Below are 22,384 nucleotides of genomic sequence, written 5' to 3' on the forward strand. Positions count from 1 at the left end.
AAAATGCTAATGCTATAATTTAAGAATGCACTAGTGTATCATTACAAAACTCGGTATGTGTCTTCCGCTCTATGTCCCGAAGATATTCAAAAAGTTTCGGGGCAGCGCCACCTTGTGGTCAAAAGTTGTAATAAAATGTACAGAAATGCGAATAACTTTTGATTAAATTAACCCATTGTAATGAAACTGGTCATAATACAGTCAATGGCTCATGCCGAGAACATGGATACCAATTGTGCCATATTTTGCAAACCTATCTGTCCTCCGTCTTGTTATTTGTTAAAAACCTACTTTTTCAAACTCATCCTAGACCGTTTGTCCGATTTTCACCAAAATTGATCCGTATCGTCTTCAGACCATGCTGACAAATAGTTATGGATTTCGGATTGATAGACAAAACAGTTTTCATATACCACTGCAACAGAGTTGAGCCATGATGCAAAAATTACTCTTGAGGCTGTATCTCTGCAATGCTTTGACATATTGACACCAAACTTTGCATGTGTCATTGTCATCTCAATCTGACTAAACCACATCAGTTTCGTAACAGTGACACCTATTGGTCGAAAGTGATAAACCATTAAACCATTATTATTGACTGTATTTAAAATTTGACTGCTATTTTGCCTAAAATCAACTTAATAGGTCCTTAATGGCTCATTGTTGCAGTTGGCTTGAGACTTCCAGCCATGCTGGCATGTCTTGTCTTCTTCTTTGCGCTTGGCCCCGATAATGGCTGCTTGCAGCTATATTTCTGCTTCTTCTTCTTCCGCCATAGGAGTCTCTGGCAGCCCATAGAACCGTATGGTAAAAAGTTGTGAAATTTGGCACACTCATAGAGGCCAGTCTGAGCTGTCACTATAGCAAATTTGGTGCCTCTAACTCAATCCCTCTAGCGCCACCACCTGTCCAAAGTTTCACTCATATTTATGCTTATAACTTTTGACCCCTAAGGGCTAGAAACAAAATTCTTTTTTCATCGGATTCCTTGGCTCAAGCCGATTCGATTTCACCCTATGATGTCATTTTCCGGTATGCAAATTTTCCCGCCATTTTGAATTTTCTGAAAAACCTACTTTTTCGAACTCCTCCTAGGCCGTTGCTCCGATTTTCACGAAAATTGAAACAGATCATCTTCAGAGCATGTTGACAAAAAGTTATGGAATTCAAGTTGATTCGTCCAATCGTTTTCAATAAACGCACAAACAAATTTTACGTGGAGGTTGCAAAAACACACTAAAGGCTATATCTCCGCAACGCTTTATCGTATTCAAACCAACCTTGGTACATGTCATCACAAGCATGACTTGAAGCAACATGCAGCGTTTCGGCGCAGCGCCACCTACCTGTCCGGAGATACGAAAAATGCCTATTTTGGCTTATAACTTCTGAACCGTTTATCCAAAAATCATAAAATTGGTCTCATTAGATTCAGGGCGTCATGCCGAGTCGACTGATATCCAATTTTACCATGTCGGCCATTTTGGATGTCGGCCATTTTGAATTATGTGCAAAAATGCTGTATTTTATGAACGCATGAACGGATTGTTATGAAACTTGGTATGGGTCATCACCACGATGCCCTGAAGTAGCCTGAGAAGTTTCGAAACAGCGCCACCTAGTGGAGAATTTTTTTTTTCAAACGCTTATAACTTTGGGTGTGGTTGACATATTTTGATGGGAGTGTGTTTTTTGGTCTCCTGAATCCTTGCCGACTCCAACGATACCAGACTTGCCAGGTTTCGGCATATGGTTTGCGCAGAGTTGTAATTTAGTGCTTAAAAAACATTTGCTGATATCTTCGAAACCGCTAGTCCGATCGAGACGAAACCAGCCTCAGAAGTTCGGAAACATAGGTCGATAGCTATACGCTAATTCCCAAATCTCAAAATATTGATAGTAAGGGGTAGTAAAATCCAATCAAAGTCAGGTGTCAGTCATTTTTTACGTGTTTTTTCATATAAATGTCTATAACTCCAAAACAAAATGAGATATTTTCACCAAACTTGACACACATATGTATGGGCTCACTACGAGGACACATAAAAAAATTGGTGGGATTGTGCCTCTTGGTGGCGCTATAATAAAACAAAACATGAAATTCCCATTGACTTCAATGCAGTATTACGGTTTAAAATGCTAATGCTATAATTTAAGAATGCACTAGTGTATCGTTACAAAACTCGGTATGTGTCTTCCGCTCTATGTCCCGAAGATATTCAAAAAGTTTCGGGGCAGCGCCACCTTGTGGTCAAAAGTTGTAATAAAATGTACAAAAATGCTAATAACTTTTGATTAAATTAGCCTATTGTAATGACACTGGTCATAATACATTCATTGGCTCATGCCGAGAAGATAGATACCAATTTTGCCATATTTTGCAAACATATCTGTGCTCCATCTTGTTATTTGTTAAAAATCTACTTTTTCAAACTCATCCTAGACCGTTTGTCCGATTTTCACCAAAATTGATCCGTATCGTCTTCAGACCATGCTGACAAATACTTATGGATTTCGGATTGATAGACAAAACAGTTTTCATATACCACTGCAACAGAGTTGAGCCATGATGCAAAAATTACTCTTGAGGCTGTATCTCTGCAATGCTTTGACATATTGACACCAAACTTTGCATGTGTCATTGTCATCTCAATCTGACTAAACCACATCAGTTTCGTAACAGTGACACCTATTGGTCGAAAGTGATAAACCATTAAACCATTATTATTGACTGTATTTAAAATTTGACTGCTATTTTGCCTAAAATCAACTTAATAGGTCCTTAATGGCTCATTGTTGCAGTTGGCTTGAGACTTCCAGCCATGCTGGCATGTCTTGTCTTCTTCTTTGCGCTTGGCCCCGATAATGGCTGCTTGCAGCTATATTTATTATTCTGCTTCTTCTTCTTCTTCTTCTTCTTCCGCCATAGGAGTCTCTGGCAGCCCATAGAACCGTATGGTAAAAAGTTGTGAAATTTGGCACACTCATAGAGGCCAGTCTGAGCTGTCACTATAGCAAATTTGGTGCCTCTAACTCAATCCCTCTAGCGCCACCACCTGTCCAAAGTTTCACTCATATTTATGCTTATAACTTTTGACCCCTAAGGGCTAGAAACAAAATTCTTTTTTCATCGGATTCCTTGGCTCAAGCCGATTCGATTTCACCCTATGATGTCATTTTCCGGTATGCAAATTTTCCCGCCATTTTGAATTTTCTGAAAAACCTACTTTTTCGAACTCCTCCTAGGCCGTTGCTCCGATTTTCACGAAAATTGAAACAGATCATCTTCAGAGCATGTTGACAAAAAGTTATGGAATTCAAGTTGATTCGTCCAATCGTTTTCAATAAACGCACAAACAAATTTTACGTGGAGGTTGCAAAAACACACTAAAGGCTATATCTCCGCAACGCTTTATCGTATTCAAACCAACCTTGCTACATGTCATCACAAGCATGACTTGAAGCAACATGCAGCGTTTCGGCGCAGCGCCACCTACCTGTCCGGAGATACGAAAAATGCCTATTTTGGCTTATAACTTCTGAACCGTTTATCCAAAAATCATAAAATTGGTCTCATTAGATTCAGGGCGTCATGCCGAGTCGACTGATATCCAATTTTACCATGTCGGCCATTTTGGATGTCGGCCATTTTGAATTATGTGCAAAAATGCTGTATTTTATGAACGCATGAACAGATTGTTATGAAACTTGGTATGGGTCATCACCACGATGCCCTGAAGTAGCCTGAGAAGTTTCGAAACAGCGCCACCTAGTGGAGAATTTTTTTTTTCAAACGCTTATAACTTTGGGTGTGGTTGACATATTTTGATGGGAGTGTGTTTTTTGGTCTCCTGAATCCTTGCCGACTCCAACGATACCAGACTTGCCAGGTTTCGGCATATGGTTTGCGCAGAGTTGTAATTTAGTGCTTAAAAAACATTTGCTGATATCTTCGAAACCGCTAGTCCGATCGAGACGAAACCAGCCTCAGAAGTTCGGAAACATAGGTCGATAGCTATACGCTAATGCCCAAATCTCAAAATATTGATAGTAAGGGGTAGTAAAATCCAATCAAAGTCAGGTGTCAGTCATTTTTTACGTGTTTTTTCATATAAATGTCTATAACTCCAAAACAAAATGAAATATTTTCACCAAACTTGACACACATATGTATGGGCTCACTACGAGGACACATAAAAAAATTGGTGGGATTGTGCCTCTTGGTGGCGCTATAATAAAACAAAACATGAAATTCCCATTGACTTCAATGCAGTATTACGGTTTAAAATGCTAATGCTATAATTTAAGAATGCACTAGTGTATCATTACAAAACTCGGTATGTGTCTTCCGCTCTATGTCCCGAAGATATTCAAAAAGTTTCGGGGCAGCGCCACCTTGTGGTCAAAAGTTGTAATAAAATGTACAAAAATGCTAATAACTTTTGATTAAATTAGCCTATTGTAATGAGACTGGTCATAATACATTCATTGGCTCATGCCGAGAAGATAGATACCAATTTTGCCATATTTTGCAAACATATCTGTGCTCCATCTTGTTATTTGTTAAAAATCTACTTTTTCAAACTCATCCTAGACCGTTTGTCCGATTTTCACCAAAATTGATCCGTATCGTCTTCAGACCATGCTGACAAATACTTATGGATTTCGGATTGATAGACAAAACAGTTTTCATATACCACTGCAACAGAGTTGAGCCATGATGCAAAAATGACTCTTGAGGCTGTATCTCTGCAATGCTTTGACATATTGACACCAAACTTTGCATGTGTCATTGTCATCTCAATCTGACTAAACCACATCAGTTTCGTAACAGTGACACCTATTGGTCGAAAGTGATAAACCATTAAACCATTATTATTGACTGTATTTAAAATTTTACTGCTATTTTGCCTAAAATCAACTTAATAGGTCCTTAATGGCTCATTGTTGCAGTTGGCTTGAGACTTCCAGCCATGCTGGCATGTCTTGTCTTCTTCTTTGCGCTTGGCCCCGATAATGGCTGCTTGCAGCTATATTTAGGGGCCAAGCACCGAAGGTGCGGAGGCACCTATTGAAATCGTTAGTGTTCCTATTATTATTATTCTGCTTCTTCTTCTTCTTCTTCTTCCGCCATAGGAGTCTCTGGCAGCCCATAGAACCGTATGGTAAAAAGTTGTGAAATTTGGCACACTCATAGAGGCCAGTCTGAGCTGTCACTATAGCAAATTTGGTGCCTCTAACTCAATCCCTCTAGCGCCACCACCTGTCCAAAGTTTCACTCATATTTATGCTTATAACTTTTGACCCCTAAGGGCTAGAAACAAAATTCTTTTTTCATCGGATTCCTTGGCTCAAGCCGATTCGATTTCACCCTATGATGTCATTTTCCGGTATGCAAATTTTCCCGCCATTTTGAATTTTCTGAAAAACCTACTTTTTCGAACTCCTCCTAGGCCGTTGCTCCGATTTTCACGAAAATTGAAACAGATCATCTTCAGAGCATGTTGACAAAAAGTTATGGAATTCAAGTTGATTCGTCCAATCGTTTCCAATAAACGCACAAACAAATTTTACGTGGAGGTTGCAAAAACACACTAAAGGCTATATCTCCGCAACGCTTTATCGTATTCAAACCAACCTTGGTACATGTCATCACAAGCATGACTTGAAGCAACATGCAGCGTTTCGGCGCAGCGCCACCTACCTGTCCGGAGATACGAAAAATGCCTATTTTGGCTTTTAACTTCTGAACCGTTTATCCAAAAATCATAAAATTGGTCTCATTAGATTCAGGGCGTCATGCCGAGTCGACTGATATCCAATTTTACCATGTCGGCCATTTTGGATGTCGGCCATTTTGAATTATGTGCAAAAATGCTGTATTTTATGAACGCATGAACAGATTGTTATGAAACTTGGTATGGGTCATCACCACGATGCCCTGAAGTAGCCTGAGAAGTTTCGAAACAGCGCCACCTAGTGGAGAATTTTTTTTTTCAAACGCTTATAACTTTGGGTGTGGTTGACATATTTTGATGGGAGTGTGTTTTTTGGTCTCCTGAATCCTTGCCGACTCCAACGATACCAGACTTGCCAGGTTTCGGCATATGGTTTGCGCAGAGTTGTAATTTAGTGCTTAAAAAACATTTGCTGATATCTTCGAAACCGCTAGTCCGATCGAGACGAAACCAGCCTCAGAAGTTCGGAAACATAGGTCGATAGCTATACGCTAATGCCCAAATCTCAAAATATTGATAGTAAGGGGTAGTAAAATCCAATCAAAGTCAGGTGTCAGTCCTTTTTTACGTGTTTTTTCATATAAATGTCTATAACTCCAAAACAAAATGAGATATTTTCACCAAACTTGACACACATATGTATGGGCTCACTATGAGGACACATAAAAAAATTGGTGGGATTGTGCCTCTTGGTGGCGCTATAATAAAACAAAACATGAAATTCCCATTGACTTCAATGCAGTATTATGGTTTAAAATGCTAATGCTATAATTTAAGAATGCATTAGCGTATCGTTACAAAACTCGGTATGTGTCTTCCGCTCCATGTCCTGAAGATACTCAAAAAGTTTCGGGGTAGCGCCACCTTGTGGTCAAAAGTTGTAATAAAATGTACAGAAATGCGAATAACTTTTGATTAAATTAACCCATTGTAATGAAACTGGTCATAATACAGTCAATGGCTCATGCCGAGAACATGGATACCAATTGTGCCATATTTTGCAAACCTATCTATCCTCCGTCTTGTTATTTGTTAAAAACCTACTTTTTCAAACTCATCCTAGACCGTTTGTCCGATTTTCACCAAAATTGATCCGTATCGTCTTCAGACCATGCTGACAAATAGTTATGGATTTCGGATTGATAGACAAAACAGTTTTCATATACCACTGCAACAGAGTTGAGCCATGATGCAAAAATTACTCTTGAGGCTGTATCTCTGCAATGCTTTGACATATTGACACCAAACTTTGCATGTGTCATTGTCATCTCAATCTGACTAAACCACATCAGTTTCGTAACAGTGACACCTATTGGTCAAAAGTGATAAACCATTAAACCATTATTATTGACTGTATTTAAAATTTGACTGCTATTTTGCCTAAAATCAACTTAATAGGTCCTTAATGGCTCATTGTTGCAGTTGGCTTGAGACTTCCAGCCATGCTGGCATGTCTTGTCTTCTTCTTTGCGCTTGGCCCCGATAATGGCTGCTTGCAGCTATATTTATTATTCTGCTTCTTCTTCTTCTTCTTCCGCCATAGGAGTCTCTGGCAGCCCATAGAACCGTATGGTAAAAAGTTGTGAAATTTGGCACACTCATAGAGGCCAGTCTGAGCTGTCACTATAGCAAATTTGGTGCCTCTAACTCAATCCCTCTAGCGCCACCACCTGTCCAAAGTTTCACTCATATTTATGCTTATAACTTTTGACCCCTAAGGGCTAGAAACAAAATTCTTTTTTCATCGGATTCCTTGGCTCAAGCCGATTCGATTTCACCCTATGATGTCATTTTCCGGTATGCAAATTTTCCCGCCATTTTGAATTTTCTGAAAAACCTACTTTTTCGAACTCCTCCTAGGCCGTTGCTCCGATTTTCACGAAAATTGAAACAGATCATCTTCAGAGCATGTTGACAAAAAGTTATGGAATTCAAGTTGATTCGTCCAATCGTTTTCAATAAACGCACAAACAAATTTTACGTGGAGGTTGCAAAAACACACTAAAGGCTATATCTCCGCAACGCTTTATCGTATTCAAACCAACCTTGGTACATGTCATCACAAGCATGACTTGAAGCAACATGCAGCGTTTCGGCGCAGCGCCACCTACCTGTCCGGAGATACGAAAAATGCCTATTTTGGCTTATAACTTCTGAACCGTTTATCCAAAAATCATAAAATTGGTCTCATTAGATTCAGGGCGTCATGCCGAGTCGACTGATATCCAATTTTACCATGTCGGCCATTTTGGATGTCGGCCATTTTGAATTATGTGCAAAAATGCTGTATTTTATGAACGCATGAACAGATTGTTATGAAACTTGGTATGGGTCATCACCACGATGCCCTGAAGTAGCCTGAGAAGTTTCGAAACAGCGCCACCTAGTGGAGAATTTTTTTTTTCAAACGCTTATAACTTTGGGTGTGGTTGACATATTTTGATGGGAGTGTGTTTTTTGGTCTCCTGAATCCTTGCCGACTCTAACGATACCAGACTTGCCAGGTTTCGGCATATGGTTTGCGCAGAGTTGTAATTTAGTGCTTAAAAAACATTTGCTGATATCTTCGAAACCGCTAGTCCGATCGAGACGAAACCAGCCTCAGAAGTTCGGAAACATAGGTCGATAGCTATACGCTAATGCCCAAATCTCAAAATATTGATAGTAAGGGGTAGTAAAATCCAATCAAAGTCAGGTGTCAGTCATTTTTTACGTGTTTTTTCATATAAATGTCTATAACTCCAAAACAAAATGAAATATTTTCACCAAACTTGACACACATATGTATGGGCTCACTACGAGGACACATAAAAAAATTGGTGGGATTGTGCCTCTTGGTGGCGCTATAATAAAACAAAACATGAAATTCCCATTGACTTCAATGCAGTATTACGGTTTAAAATGCTAATGCTATAATTTAAGAATGCACTAGTGTATCGTTACAAAACTCGGTATGTGTCTTCCGCTCTATGTCCCGAAGATATTCAAAAAGTTTCGGGGCAGCGCCACCTTGTGGTCAAAAGTTGTAATAAAATGTACAAAAATGCTAATAACTTTTGATTAAATTAGCCTATTGTAATGAGACTGGTCATAATACATTCATTGGCTCATGCCGAGAAGATAGATACCAATTTTGCCATATTTTGCAAACATATCTGTGCTCCATCTTGTTATTTGTTAAAAATCTACTTTTTCAAACTCATCCTAGACCGTTTGTCCGATTTTCACCAAAATTGATCCGTATCGTCTTCAGACCATGCTGACAAATACTTATGGATTTCGGATTGATAGACAAAACAGTTTTCATATACCACTGCAACAGAGTTGAGCCATGATGCAAAAATTACTCTTGAGGCTGTATCTCTGCAATGCTTTGACATATTGACACCAAACTTTGCATGTGTCATTGTCATCTCAATCTGACTAAACCACATCAGTTTCGTAACAGTGACACCTATTGGTCGAAAGTGATAAACCATTAAACCATTATTATTGACTGTATTTAAAATTTGACTGCTATTTTGCCTAAAATCAACTTAATAGGTCCTTAATGGCTCATTGTTGCAGTTGGCTTGAGACTTCCAGCCATGCTGGCATGTCTTGTCTTCTTCTTTGCGCTTGGCCCCGATAATGGCTGCTTGCAGCTATATTTATTATTCTGCTTCTTCCGCCATAGGAGTCTCTGGCAGCCCATAGAACCGTATGGTAAAAAGTTGTGAAATTTGGCACACTCATAGAGGCCAGTCTGAGCTGTCACTATAGCAAATTTGGTGCCTCTAACTCAATCCCTCTAGCGCCACCACCTGTCCAAAGTTTCACTCATATTTACGCTTATAACTTTTGACCCCTAAGGGCTAGAAACAAAATTCTTTTTTCATCGGATTCCTTGGCTCAAGCCGATTCGATTTCACCCTATGATGTCATTTTCCGGTATGCAAATTTTCCCGCCATTTTGAATTTTCTGAAAAACCTACTTTTTCGAACTCCTCCTAGGCCGTTGCTCCGATTTTCACGAAAATTGAAACAGATCATCTTCAGAGCATGTTGACAAAAAGTTATGGAATTCAAGTTGATTCGTCCAATCGTTTTCAATAAACGCACAAACAAATTTTACGTGGAGGTTGCAAAAACACACTAAAGGCTATATCTCCGCAACGCTTTATCGTATTCAAACCAACCTTGGTACATGTCATCACAAGCATGACTTGAAGCAACATGCAGCGTTTCGGCGCAGCGCCACCTACCTGTCCGGAGATACGAAAAATGCCTATTTTGGCTTATAACTTCTGAACCGTTTATCCAAAAATCATAAAATTGGTCTCATTAGATTCAGGGCGTCATGCCGAGTCGACTGATATCCAATTTTACCATGTCGGCCATTTTGGATGTCGGCCATTTTGAATTATGTGCAAAAATGCTGTATTTTATGAACGCATGAACAGATTGTTATGAAACTTGGTATGGGTCATCACCACGATGCCCTGAAGTAGCCTGAGAAGTTTCGAAACAGCGCCACCTAGTGGAGAATTTTTTTTTTCAAACGCTTATAACTTTGGGTGTGGTTGACATATTTTGATGGGAGTGTGTTTTTTGGTCTCCTGAATCCTTGCCGACTCCAACGATACCAGACTTGCCAGGTTTCGGCATATGGTTTGCGCAGAGTTGTAATTTAGTGCTTAAAAAACATTTGCTGATATCTTCGAAACCGCTAGTCCGATCGAGACGAAACCAGCCTCAGAAGTTCGAAAACATAGGTCGATAGCTATACGCTAATGCCCAAATCTCAAAATATTGATAGTAAGGGGTAGTAAAATCCAATCAAAGTCAGGTGTCAGTCCTTTTTTACGTGTTTTTTCATATAAATGTCTATAACTCCAAAACAAAATGAGATATTTTCACCAAACTTGACACACATATGTATGGGCTCACTACGAGGACACATAAAAAAATTGGTGGGATTGTGCCTCTTGGTGGCGCTATAATAAAACAAAACATGAAATTCCCATTGACTTCAATGCAGTATTACGGTTTAAAATGCTAATGCTATAATTTACGAATGCATTAGCGTATCGTTACAAAACTCGGTATGTGTCTTCCGCTCCATGTCCCGAAGATACTCAAAAAGTTTCGGGGCAGCGCCACCTTGTGGTCAAAAGTTGTAATAAAATGTACAAAAATGCTAATAACTTTTGATTAAATTAGCCTATTGTAATGAGACTGGTCATAATACATTCATTGGCTCATGCCGAGAAGATAGATACCAATTTTGCCATATTTTGCAAACATATCTGTGCTCCATCTTGTTATTTGTTAAAAATCTACTTTTTCAAACTCATCCTAGACCGTTTGTCCGATTTTCACCAAAATTGATCCGTATCGTCTTCAGACCATGCTGACAAATACTTATGGATTTCGGATTGATAGACAAAACAGTTTTCATATACCACTGCAACAGAGTTGAGCCATGATGCAAAAATTACTCTTGAGGCTGTATCTCTGCAATGCTTTGACATATTGACACCAAACTTTGCATGTGTCATTGTCATCTCAATCTGACTAAACCACATCAGTTTCGTAACAGTGACACCTATTGGTCGAAAGTGATAAACCATTAAACCATTATTATTGACTGTATTTAAAATTTGACTGCTATTTTGCCTAAAATCAACTTAATAGGTCCTTAATGGCTCATTGTTGCAGTTGGCTTGAGACTTCCAGCCATGCTGGCATGTCTTGTCTTCTTCTTTGCGCTTGGCCCCGATAATGGCTGCTTGCAGCTATATTTAGGGGCCAAGCACCGAAGGTGCGGAGGCACCTATTGAAATCGTTAGTGTTCCTATTATTATTATTCTGCTTCTTCTTCTTCTTCTTCTTCTTTTTCTTTTTCTTCCGCCATAGGAGTCTCTGGCAGCCCATAGAACCGTATGGTAAAAAGTTGTGAAATTTGGCACACTCATAGAGGCCAGTCTGAGCTGTCACTATAGCAAATTTGGTGCCTCTAACTCAATCCCTCTAGCGCCACCACCTGTCCAAAGTTTCACTCATATTTATGCTTATAACTTTTGACCCCTAAGGGCTAGAAACAAAATTCTTTTTTCATCGGATTCCTTGGCTCAAGCCGATTCGATTTCACCCTATGATGTCATTTTCCGGTATGCAAATTTTCCCGCCATTTTGAATTTTCTGAAAAACCTACTTTTTCGAACTCCTCCTAGGCCGTTGCTCCGATTTTCACGAAAATTGAAACAGATCATCTTCAGAGCATGTTGACAAAAAGTTATGGAATTCAAGTTGATTCGTCCAATCGTTTTCAATAAACGCACAAACAAATTTTACGTGGAGGTTGCAAAAACACACTAAAGGCTATATCTCCGCAACGCTTTATCGTATTCAAACCAACCTTGGTACATGTCATCACAAGCATGACTTGAAGCAACATGCAGCGTTTCGGCGCAGCGCCACCTACCTGTCCGGAGATACGAAAAATGCCTATTTTGGCTTATAACTTCTGAACCGTTTATCCAAAAATCATAAAATTGGTCTCATTAGATTCAGGGCGTCATGCCGAGTCGACTGATATCCAATTTTACCATGTCGGCCATTTTGGATGTCGGCCATTTTGAATTATGTGCAAAAATGCTGTATTTTATGAACGCATGAACGGATTGTTATGAAACTTGGTATGGGTCATCACCACGATGCCCTGAAGTAGCCTGAGAAGTTTCGAAACAGCGCCACCTAGTGGAGATTTTTTTTTTTCAAACGCTTATAACTTTGGGTGTGGTTGACATATTTTGATGGGAGTGTGTTTTTTGGTCTCCTGAATCCTTGCCGACTCAAACGATACCAGACTTGCCAGGTTTCGGCATATGGTTTGCGCAGAGTTGTAATTTAGTGCTTAAAAAACATTTGCTGATATCTTCGAAACCGCTAGTCCGATCGAGACGAAACCAGCCTCAGAAGTTCGGAAACATAGGTCGATAGCTATACGCTAATGCCCAAATCTCAAAATATTGATAGTAAGGGGTAGTAAAATCCAATCAAAGTCAGGTGTCAGTCATTTTTTACGTGTTTTTTCATATAAATGTCTATAACTCCAAAACAAAATGAAATATTTTCACCAAACTTGACACACATATGTATGGGCTCACTACGAGGACACATAAAAAAATTGGTGGGATTGTGCCTCTTGGTGGCGCTATAATAAAACAAAACATGAAATTCCCATTGACTTCAATGCAGTATTACGGTTTAAAATGCTAATGCTATAATTTAAGAATGCACTAGTGTATCATTACAAAACTCGGTATGTGTCTTCCGCTCTATGTCCCGAAGATATTCAAAAAGTTTCGGGGCAGCGCCACCTTGTGGTCAAAAGTTGTAATAAAATGTACAAAAATGCTAATAACTTTTGATTAAATTAGCCTATTGTAATGAGACTGGTCATAATACATTCATTGGCTCATGCCGAGAAGATAGATACCAATTTTGCCATATTTTGCAAACATATCTGTGCTCCATCTTGTTATTTGTTAAAAATCTACTTTTTCAAACTCATCCTAGACCGTTTGTCCGATTTTCACCAAAATTGATCCGTATCGTCTTCAGACCATGCTGACAAACACTTATGGATTTCGGATTGATAGACAAAACAGTTTTCATATACCACTGCAACAGAGTTGAGCCATGATGCAAAAATTACTCTTGAGGCTGTATCTCTGCAATGCTTTGACATATTGACACCAAACTTTGCATGTGTCATTGTCATCTCAATCTGACTAAACCACATCAGTTTCGTAACAGTGACACCTATTGGTCGAAAGTGATAAACCATTAAACCATTATTATTGACTGTATTTAAAATTTGACTGCTATTTTGCCTAAAATCAACTTAATAGGTCCTTAATGGCTCATTGTTGCAGTTGGCTTGAGACTTCCAGCCATGCTGGCATGTCTTGTCTTCTTCTTTGCGCTTGGCCCCGATAATGGCTGCTTGTTAGGGGCCAAGCACCGAAGGTGCGGAGGCACCTATTGAAATCGTTAGTGTTCCTATTATTAGGGGCCAAGCACCGAAGGTGCGGAGGCACCTATTGAAATCGTTAGTGTTCCTATTATTAGGGGCCAAGCACCGAAGGTGCGGAGGCACCTATTGAAATCGTTAGTGTTCCTATTATTAGGGGCCAAGCACCGAAGGTGCGGAGGCACCTATTGAAATCGTTAGTGTTCCTATTATTAGGGGCCAAGCACCGAAGGTGCGGAGGCACCTATTGAAATCGTTAGTGTTCCTATTATTAGGGGCCAAGCACCGAAGGTGCGGAGGCACCTATTGAAATCGTTAGTGTTCCTATTATTATTATTAGGGGCCAAGCACCGAAGGTGCGGAGGCACCTATTGAAATCGTTAGTGTTCCTATTATTATTATTCTGCTTCTTCTTCTTCTTCTTCTTCCGCCATAGGAGTCTCTGGCAGCCCATAGAACCGTATGGTAAAAAGTTGTGAAATTTGGCACACTCATAGAGGCCAGTCTGAGCTGTCACTATAGCAAATTTGGTGCCTCTAACTCAATCCCTCTAGCGCCACCACCTGTCCAAAGTTTCACTCATATTTATGCTTATAACTTTTGACCCCTAAGGGCTAGAAACAAAATTCTTTTTTCATCGGATTCCTTGGCTCAAGCCGATTCGATTTCACCCTATGATGTCATTTTCCGGTATGCAAATTTTCCCGCCATTTTGAATTTTCTGAAAAACCTACTTTTTCGAACTCCTCCTAGGCCGTTGCTCCGATTTTCACGAAAATTGAAACAGATCATCTTCAGAGCATGTTGACAAAAAGTTATGGAATTCAAGTTGATTCGTCCAATCGTTTTCAATAAACGCACAAACAAATTTTACGTGGAGGTTGCAAAAACACACTAAAGGCTATATCTCCGCAACGCTTTATCGTATTCAAACCAACCTTGGTACATGTCATCACAAGCATGACTTGAAGCAACATGCAGCGTTTCGGCGCAGCGCCACCTACCTGTCCGGAGATACGAAAAATGCCTATTTTGGCTTATAACTTCTGAACCGTTTATCCAAAAATCATAAAATTGGTCTCATTAGATTCAGGGCGTCATGCCGAGTCGACTGATATCCAATTTTACCATGTCGGCCATTTTGGATGTCGGCCATTTTGAATTATGTGCAAAAATGCTGTATTTTATGAACGCATGAACAGATTGTTATGAAACTTGGTATGGGTCATCACCACGATGCCCTGAAGTAGCCTGAGAAGTTTCGAAACAGCGCCACCTAGTGGAGAATTTTTTTTTTCAAACGCTTATAACTTTGGGTGTGGTTGACATATTTTGATGGGAGTGTGTTTTTTGGTCTCCTGAATCCTTGCCGACTCCAACGATACCAGACTTGCCAGGTTTCGGCATATGGTTTGCGCAGAGTTGTAATTTAGTGCTTAAAAAACATTTGCTGATATCTTCGAAACCGCTAGTCCGATCGAGACGAAACCAGCCTCAGAAGTTCGGAAACATAGGTCGATAGCTATACGCTAATGCCCAAATCTCAAAATATTGATAGTAAGGGGTAGTAAAATCCAATCAAAGTCAGGTGTCAGTCCTTTTTTACGTGTTTTTTCATATAAATGTCTATAACTCCAAAACAAAATGAGATATTTTCACCAAACTTGACACACATATGTATGGGCTCACTACGAGGACACATAAAAAAATTGGTGGGATTGTGCCTCTTGGTGGCGCTATAATAAAACAAAACATGAAATTCCCATTGACTTCAATGCAGTATTATGGTTTAAAATGCTAATGCTATAATTTACGAATGCATTAGCGTATCGTTACAAAACTCGGTATGTGTCTTCCGCTCCATGTCCTGAAGATACTCAAAAAGTTTCGGGGTAGCGCCACCTTGTGGTCAAAAGTTGTAATAAAATGTACAGAAATGCGAATAACTTTTGATTAAATTAACCCATTGTAATGAAACTGGTCATAATACAGTCAATGGCTCATGCCGAGAACATGGATACCAATTGTGCCATATTTTGCAAACCTATCTGTCCTCCGTCTTGTTATTTGTTAAAAACCTACTTTTTCAAACTCATCCTAGACCGTTTGTCCGATTTTCACCAAAATTGATCCGTATCGTCTTCAGACCATGCTGACAAATACTTATGGATTTCGGATTGATAGACAAAACAGTTTTCATATACCACTGCAACAGAGTTGAGCCATGATGCAAAAATTACTCTTGAGGCTGTATCTCTGCAATGCTTTGACATATTGACACCAAACTTTGCATGTGTCATTGTCATCTCAATCTGACTAAACCACATCAGTTTCGTAACAGTGACACCTATTGGTCGAAAGTGATAAACCATTAAACCATTATTATTGACTGTATTTAAAATTTGACTGCTATTTTGCCTAAAATCAACTTAATAGGTCCTTAATGGCTCATTGTTGCAGTTGGCTTGAGACTTCCAGCCATGCTGGCATGTCTTGTCTTCTTCTTTGCGCTTGGCCCCGATAATGGCTGCTTGCAGCTATATTTCTGCTTCTTCTTCTTCTTCTTCTTCTTCTTCTTCTTCCGCCATAGGAGTCTCTGGCAGCCCATAGAACCGTATGGTAAAAAGTTGTGAAATTTGGCACACTCATAGAGGCCAGTCTGAGCTGTCACTATAGCAAATTTGGTGCCTCTAACTCAATCCCTCTAGCGCCACCACCTGTCCAAAGTTTCACTCATATTTATGCTTATAACTTTTGACCCCTAAGGGCTAGAAACAAAATTCTTTTTTCATCGGATTCCTTGGCTCAAGCCGATTCGATTTCACCCTATGATGTCATTTTCCGGTATGCAAATTTTCCCGCCATTTTGAATTTTCTGAAAAACCTACTTTTTCGAACTCCTCCTAGGCCGTTGCTCCGATTTTCACGAAAATTGAAACAGATCATCTTCAGAGCATGTTGACAAAAAGTTATGGAATTCAAGTTGATTCGTCCAATCGTTTTCAATAAACGCACAAACAAATTTTACGTGGAGGTTGCAAAAACACACTAAAGGCTATATCTCCGCAACGCTTTATCGTATTCAAACCAACCTTGGTACATGTCATCACAAGCATGACTTGAAGCAACATGCAGCGTTTCGGCGCAGCGCCACCTACCTGTCCGGAGATACGAAAAATGCCTATTTTGGCTTATAACTTCTGAACCGTTTATCCAAAAATCATAAAATTGGTCTCATTAGATTCAGGGCGTCATGCCGAGTCGACTGATATCCAATTTTACCATGTCGGCCATTTTGGATGTCGGCCATTTTGAATTATGTGCAAAAATGCTGTATTTTATGAACGCATGAACAGATTGTTATGAAACTTGGTATGGGTCATCACCACGATGCCCTGAAGTAGCCTGAGAAGTTTCGAAACAGCGCCACCTAGTGGAGAATTTTTTTTTTCAAACGCTTATAACTTTGGGTGTGGTTGACATATTTTGATGGGAGTGTGTTTTTTGGTCTCCTGAATCCTTGCCGACTCCAACGATACCAGACTTGCCAGGTTTCGGCATATGGTTTGCGCAGAGTTGTAATTTAGTGCTTAAAAAACATTTGCTGATATCTTCGAAACCGCTAGTCCGATCGAGACGAAACCAGCCTCAGAAGTTCGGAAACATAGGTCGATAGCTATACGCTAATGCCCAAATCTCAAAATATTGATAGTAAGGGGTAGTAAAATCCAATCAAAGTCAGGTGTCAGTCCTTTTTTACGTGTTTTTTCATATAAATGTCTATAACTCCAAAACAAAATGAGATATTTTCACCAAACTTGACACACATATGTATGGGCTCACTACGAGGACACATAAAAAAATTGGTGGGATTGTGCCTCTTGGTGGCGCTATAATAAAACAAAACATGAAATTCCCATTGACTTCAATGCAGTATTACGGTTTAAAATGCTAATGCTATAATTTACGAATGCATTAGCGTATCGTTACAAAACTCGGTATGTGTCTTCCGCTCCATGTCCCGAAGATACTCAAAAAGTTTCGGGGTAGCGCCACCTTGTGGTCAAAAGTTGTAATAAAATGTACAAAAATGCTAATAACTTTTGATTAAATTAGCCTATTGTAATGAGACTGGTCATAATACATTCATTGGCTCATGCCGAGAAGATAGATACCAATTTTGCCATATTTTGCAAACATATCTGTGCTCCATCTTGTTATTTGTTAAAAATCTACTTTTTCAAACTCATCCTAGACCGTTTGTCCGATTTTCACCAAAATTGATCCGTATCGTCTTCAGACCATGCTGACAAATACTTATGGATTTCGGATTGATAGACAAAACAGTTTTCATATACCACTGCAACAGAGTTGAGCCATGATGCAAAAATTACTCTTGAGGCTGTATCTCTGCAATGCTTTGACATATTGACACCAAACTTTGCATGTGTCATTGTCATCTCAATCTGACTAAACCACATCAGTTTCGTAACAGTGACACCTATTGGTCGAAAGTGATAAACCATTAAACCATTATTATTGACTGTATTTAAAATTTGACTGCTATTTTGCCTAAAATCAACTTAATAGGTCCTTAATGGCTCATTGTTGCAGTTGGCTTGAGACTTCCAGCCATGCTGGCATGTCTTGTCTTCTTCTTTGCGCTTGGCCCCGATAATGGCTGCTTGTTAGGGGCCAAGCACCGAAGGTGCGGAGGCACCTATTGAAATCGTTAGTGTTCCTATTATTAGGGGCCAAGCACCGAAGGTGCGGAGGCACCTATTGAAATCGTTAGTGTTCCTATTATTAGGGGCCAAGCACCGAAGGTGCGGAGGCACCTATTGAAATCGTTAGTGTTCCTATTATTAGGGGCCAAGCACCGAAGGTGCGGAGGCACCTATTGAAATCGTTAGTGTTCCTATTATTAGGGGCCAAGCACCGAAGGTGCGGAGGCACCTATTGAAATCGTTAGTGTTCCTATTATTAGGGGCCAAGCACCGAAGGTGCGGAGGCACCTATTGAAATCGTTAGTGTTCCTATTATTAGGGGCCAAGCACCGAAGGTGCGGAGGCACCTATTGAAATCGTTAGTGTTCCTATTATTATTAGGGGCCAAGCACCGAAGGTGCGGAGGCACCTATTGAAATCGTTAGTGTTCCTATTATTAGGGGCCAAGCACCGAAGGTGCGGAGGCACCTATTGAAACCGTTGTCGCACTTTCTTCTTCCGCCATGGAGGTCTATGGCAGCCCATAGAACCGATTGCGGGAAAGTTGTAACGATTTGACATTCTGATAGAGGGCAGTCCCAACATTAAATACACCAATTTTGGTGTCTCCAACTCAATCCCTCTAGCGCCACCACCTGTCCAAAGTTGCACTCATGTTTATGCTAATAACTTTTGAACCTTAAGGGCTAGAAACAAAATTCTCGTTTCCTCAGATTTCTGAGCTCCTGCCAATCCGAAAGCACCCTATGACGTCATTTCCGACATTATATGTTTCCCGCCATTTTGAATTTCCCCAAAATCCTACTTTTGCGAACTCGTCCTAGACTGTTCGTCCGATTTGCATGAAAATTGAACCAGATCATCTTCAGCCAGTGTCGACAAAAAGTTATGGAATTCAAGTTGATTCGTCAAATCTTTTCCGTTAAACGCGCAAACAAATTTTACGTAGCGCTTGCGAAAACAGACGTATGGCTGTATCTCCGCAACGCTTTATCGTATTCAGACCAAACTTGGTACATGTCGGCACAAGCATGTCTTGAGGCAACCTGCTGCGTTTCGGCGCAGCGCCACCTACTGGCCCGGAGATAGGAAAAATGGCTATTTTTGCTTTTTTTTGCTGAACCGTTTGCCCAAAAATCACAAAAGTGGTCTCGTCAGATTCGAGACGTCATGCCGAGTCGACTGATGTCCAATTTTACCATGTCGGCCATTTTGGCTGTCGGCCATCTTGAATTATGTGCCAAAATGCTGTATTTTATGAACGCATGAACGGATTGTTACGAAACTCGGCATGGGTCATCACCACGATGCCCTGAAGTAGCCTGAGAAGTTTCGAAACAGCGCCACCTAGTTGAGATTTTTTTTAAAAAGTGCTTATAACTTTGGGTGTGGTTGACTTATTTTCACGGGACTCATCTCCTTAGACTCCTGAATCGTTGCCGAGTCCAACGATACCACACTTGCCAGGTTTCTGCGTATGGTTTGTGCACCGTTGTAATTTAGCGCTTTAAGAAAATTAGCCGATATCTTCGAAACCACTGGTCCGATCGAGACGAAACCAGCGTCAGAAGTTCGGAAACATAGGTCGCTAGGCACAGTCGTGAGGCCAAATCTCAAAATTTTGATAGTAAGGGGTAGTAAAATCCAATCAAAGTCAGGCGTCAGGCTGAAACCCTATTGGAACTGTTCATTTCCCCATGATGCATCATTTTCCAGCTAAAACTGCTCGGGCAGACCAAACCGTAAGTCGTAGAGACTTGAAACTTTCAGGGCTGGTAGTACTCACAACCACTGCAGACGTCACCGAAGCCCGCCCCGATCGGCCTGACGGGGGCGCTACAGCGATCAAAAGTACGAAACGGCGACCAAAAGTACGAAACGGCTCATAACTCCTCAGCCGTAAGGCTTAGCCTCGAGTGTCTTATATTGCTGGAATCCTTGGCTCGAGACGGACAAAATGCATGCCCCGGATTGGCTCGGAATAGTGGGAAAAAATTCGGGTATTTCGGGTTTTTTGCAAAACCTACTTTTGCCAACTAGTCCTAGGTTTTTGGCCCAACCGGAACCAAACCAGCACAGCGAGATTCTCTGAAGTCTAAATGTCAAAAGTCATTTAAAAAAAACGGAAATTTGGGTTCCTGGACCCTAAAGGCAGCCAAAACGTTGGAAGGGGGAGTAGCCCCTTTTACTAAATTGGCTAAAACTCGTGAACGGAATGAGGTATTTTCACCAAACTCAGCACGCCTATGTAAGAGCTCATTCTGTGGCCAAGTGAAAAAGGACGTGGGGACCGGCCACTTGGTGGCGCTATAATGGTTAAAAAGGGGTCAAAATGATGTATTTCTATGGAAAATCCCATTAAAGGCCTGAAAGCGGCCCTCTTCCTGCCTGATTGGCATACAGCTTTACGAAATCACGCGTGCGCATGCGTCACGTGACCCTAAAGAGGCTTGAAGACTTTTATGGCCGCCGGGGCGCTTTAACTGTTAAATTGGTGAAAACAAATGCCCTATTATTATCCTATGCAAATTGACATTTAAATGACTAAAAATTGCCTGCTCTGCGCAGAACTTCACCAAATCGGCTGGGCATGTGCGCCGCATTATTGTAAAGACGCGTGCAAACTTTGGCGGAGATCGGGCCCTCCAACTGTTAAACTGGTGAAAAACAAATGCCCTATATTATCCTATGCAAAATGACATTTAAATGACTAAAAATTGCCTGCTTTGTGCAGAACTTCACCAAATCGGCTGAGCATGTGCGCCGCATTATTGTAAAGACGCGTGCAAACTTTGGCGGAGATCGGGCCATCAGTAGAGGCATACCAGTTTAAAAGGTAAAAAAATAAATAAATAAAAACACCCCATTTTCATGATAAATGAGCTGAAAATGCAAAAATTGACCTTTGACCTCTGCGATGCACATGTCACCAGGCATGATAAAGTTTTAGCAACCAGCAGCTCAAAACTCAAGTGCTCAAACCCTATGGTCTATTTTTTATAGGCCTTTTTATACCCTTTTTATTGCCTTTTTATTAGGGGCCAAGCACCGAAGGTGCGGAGGCACCTATTGAAACCGTTGTCGCACTTTCTTCTTCCGCCATGGAGGTCTATGGCAGCCCATAGAACCGATTGCGGGAAAGTTGTAACGATTTGACATTCTGATAGAGGGCAGTCCCAACATTAAATACACCAATTTTGGTGTCTCCAACTCAATCCCTCTAGCGCCACCACCTGTCCAAAGTTGCACTCATGTTTATGCTAATAACTTTTGAACCTTAAGGGCTAGAAACAAAATTCTCGTTTCCTCAGATTTCTGAGCTCCTGCCAATCCGAAAGCACCCTATGACGTCATTTCCGACATTATATGTTTCCCGCCATTTTGAATTTCCCCAAAATCCTACTTTTGCGAACTCGTCCTAGACTGTTCGTCCGATTTGCATGAAAATTGAACCAGATCATCTTCAGCCAGTGTCGACAAAAAGTTATGGAATTCAAGTTGATTCGTCAAATCTTTTCCGTTAAACGCGCAAACAAATTTTACGTAGCGCTTGCGAAAACAGACGTATGGCTGTATCTCCGCAACGCTTTATCGTATTCAGACCAAACTTGGTACATGTCGGCACAAGCATGTCTTGAGGCAACCTGCTGCGTTTCGGCGCAGCGCCACCTACTGGCCCGGAGATAGGAAAAATGGCTATTTTTGCTTTTTTTTGCTGAACCGTTTGCCCAAAAATCACAAAAGTGGTCTCGTCAGATTCGAGACGTCATGCCGAGTCGACTGATGTCCAATTTTACCATGTCGGCCATTTTGGCTGTCGGCCATCTTGAATTATGTGCCAAAATGCTGTATTTTATGAACGCATGAACGGATTGTTACGAAACTCGGCATGGGTCATC

This window comes from Pseudorasbora parva, chromosome 10 (genome assembly GCF_024679245.1).
Source record: "Pseudorasbora parva isolate DD20220531a chromosome 10, ASM2467924v1, whole genome shotgun sequence".
Lineage (NCBI taxonomy): Eukaryota > Metazoa > Chordata > Actinopteri > Cypriniformes > Gobionidae > Pseudorasbora > Pseudorasbora parva.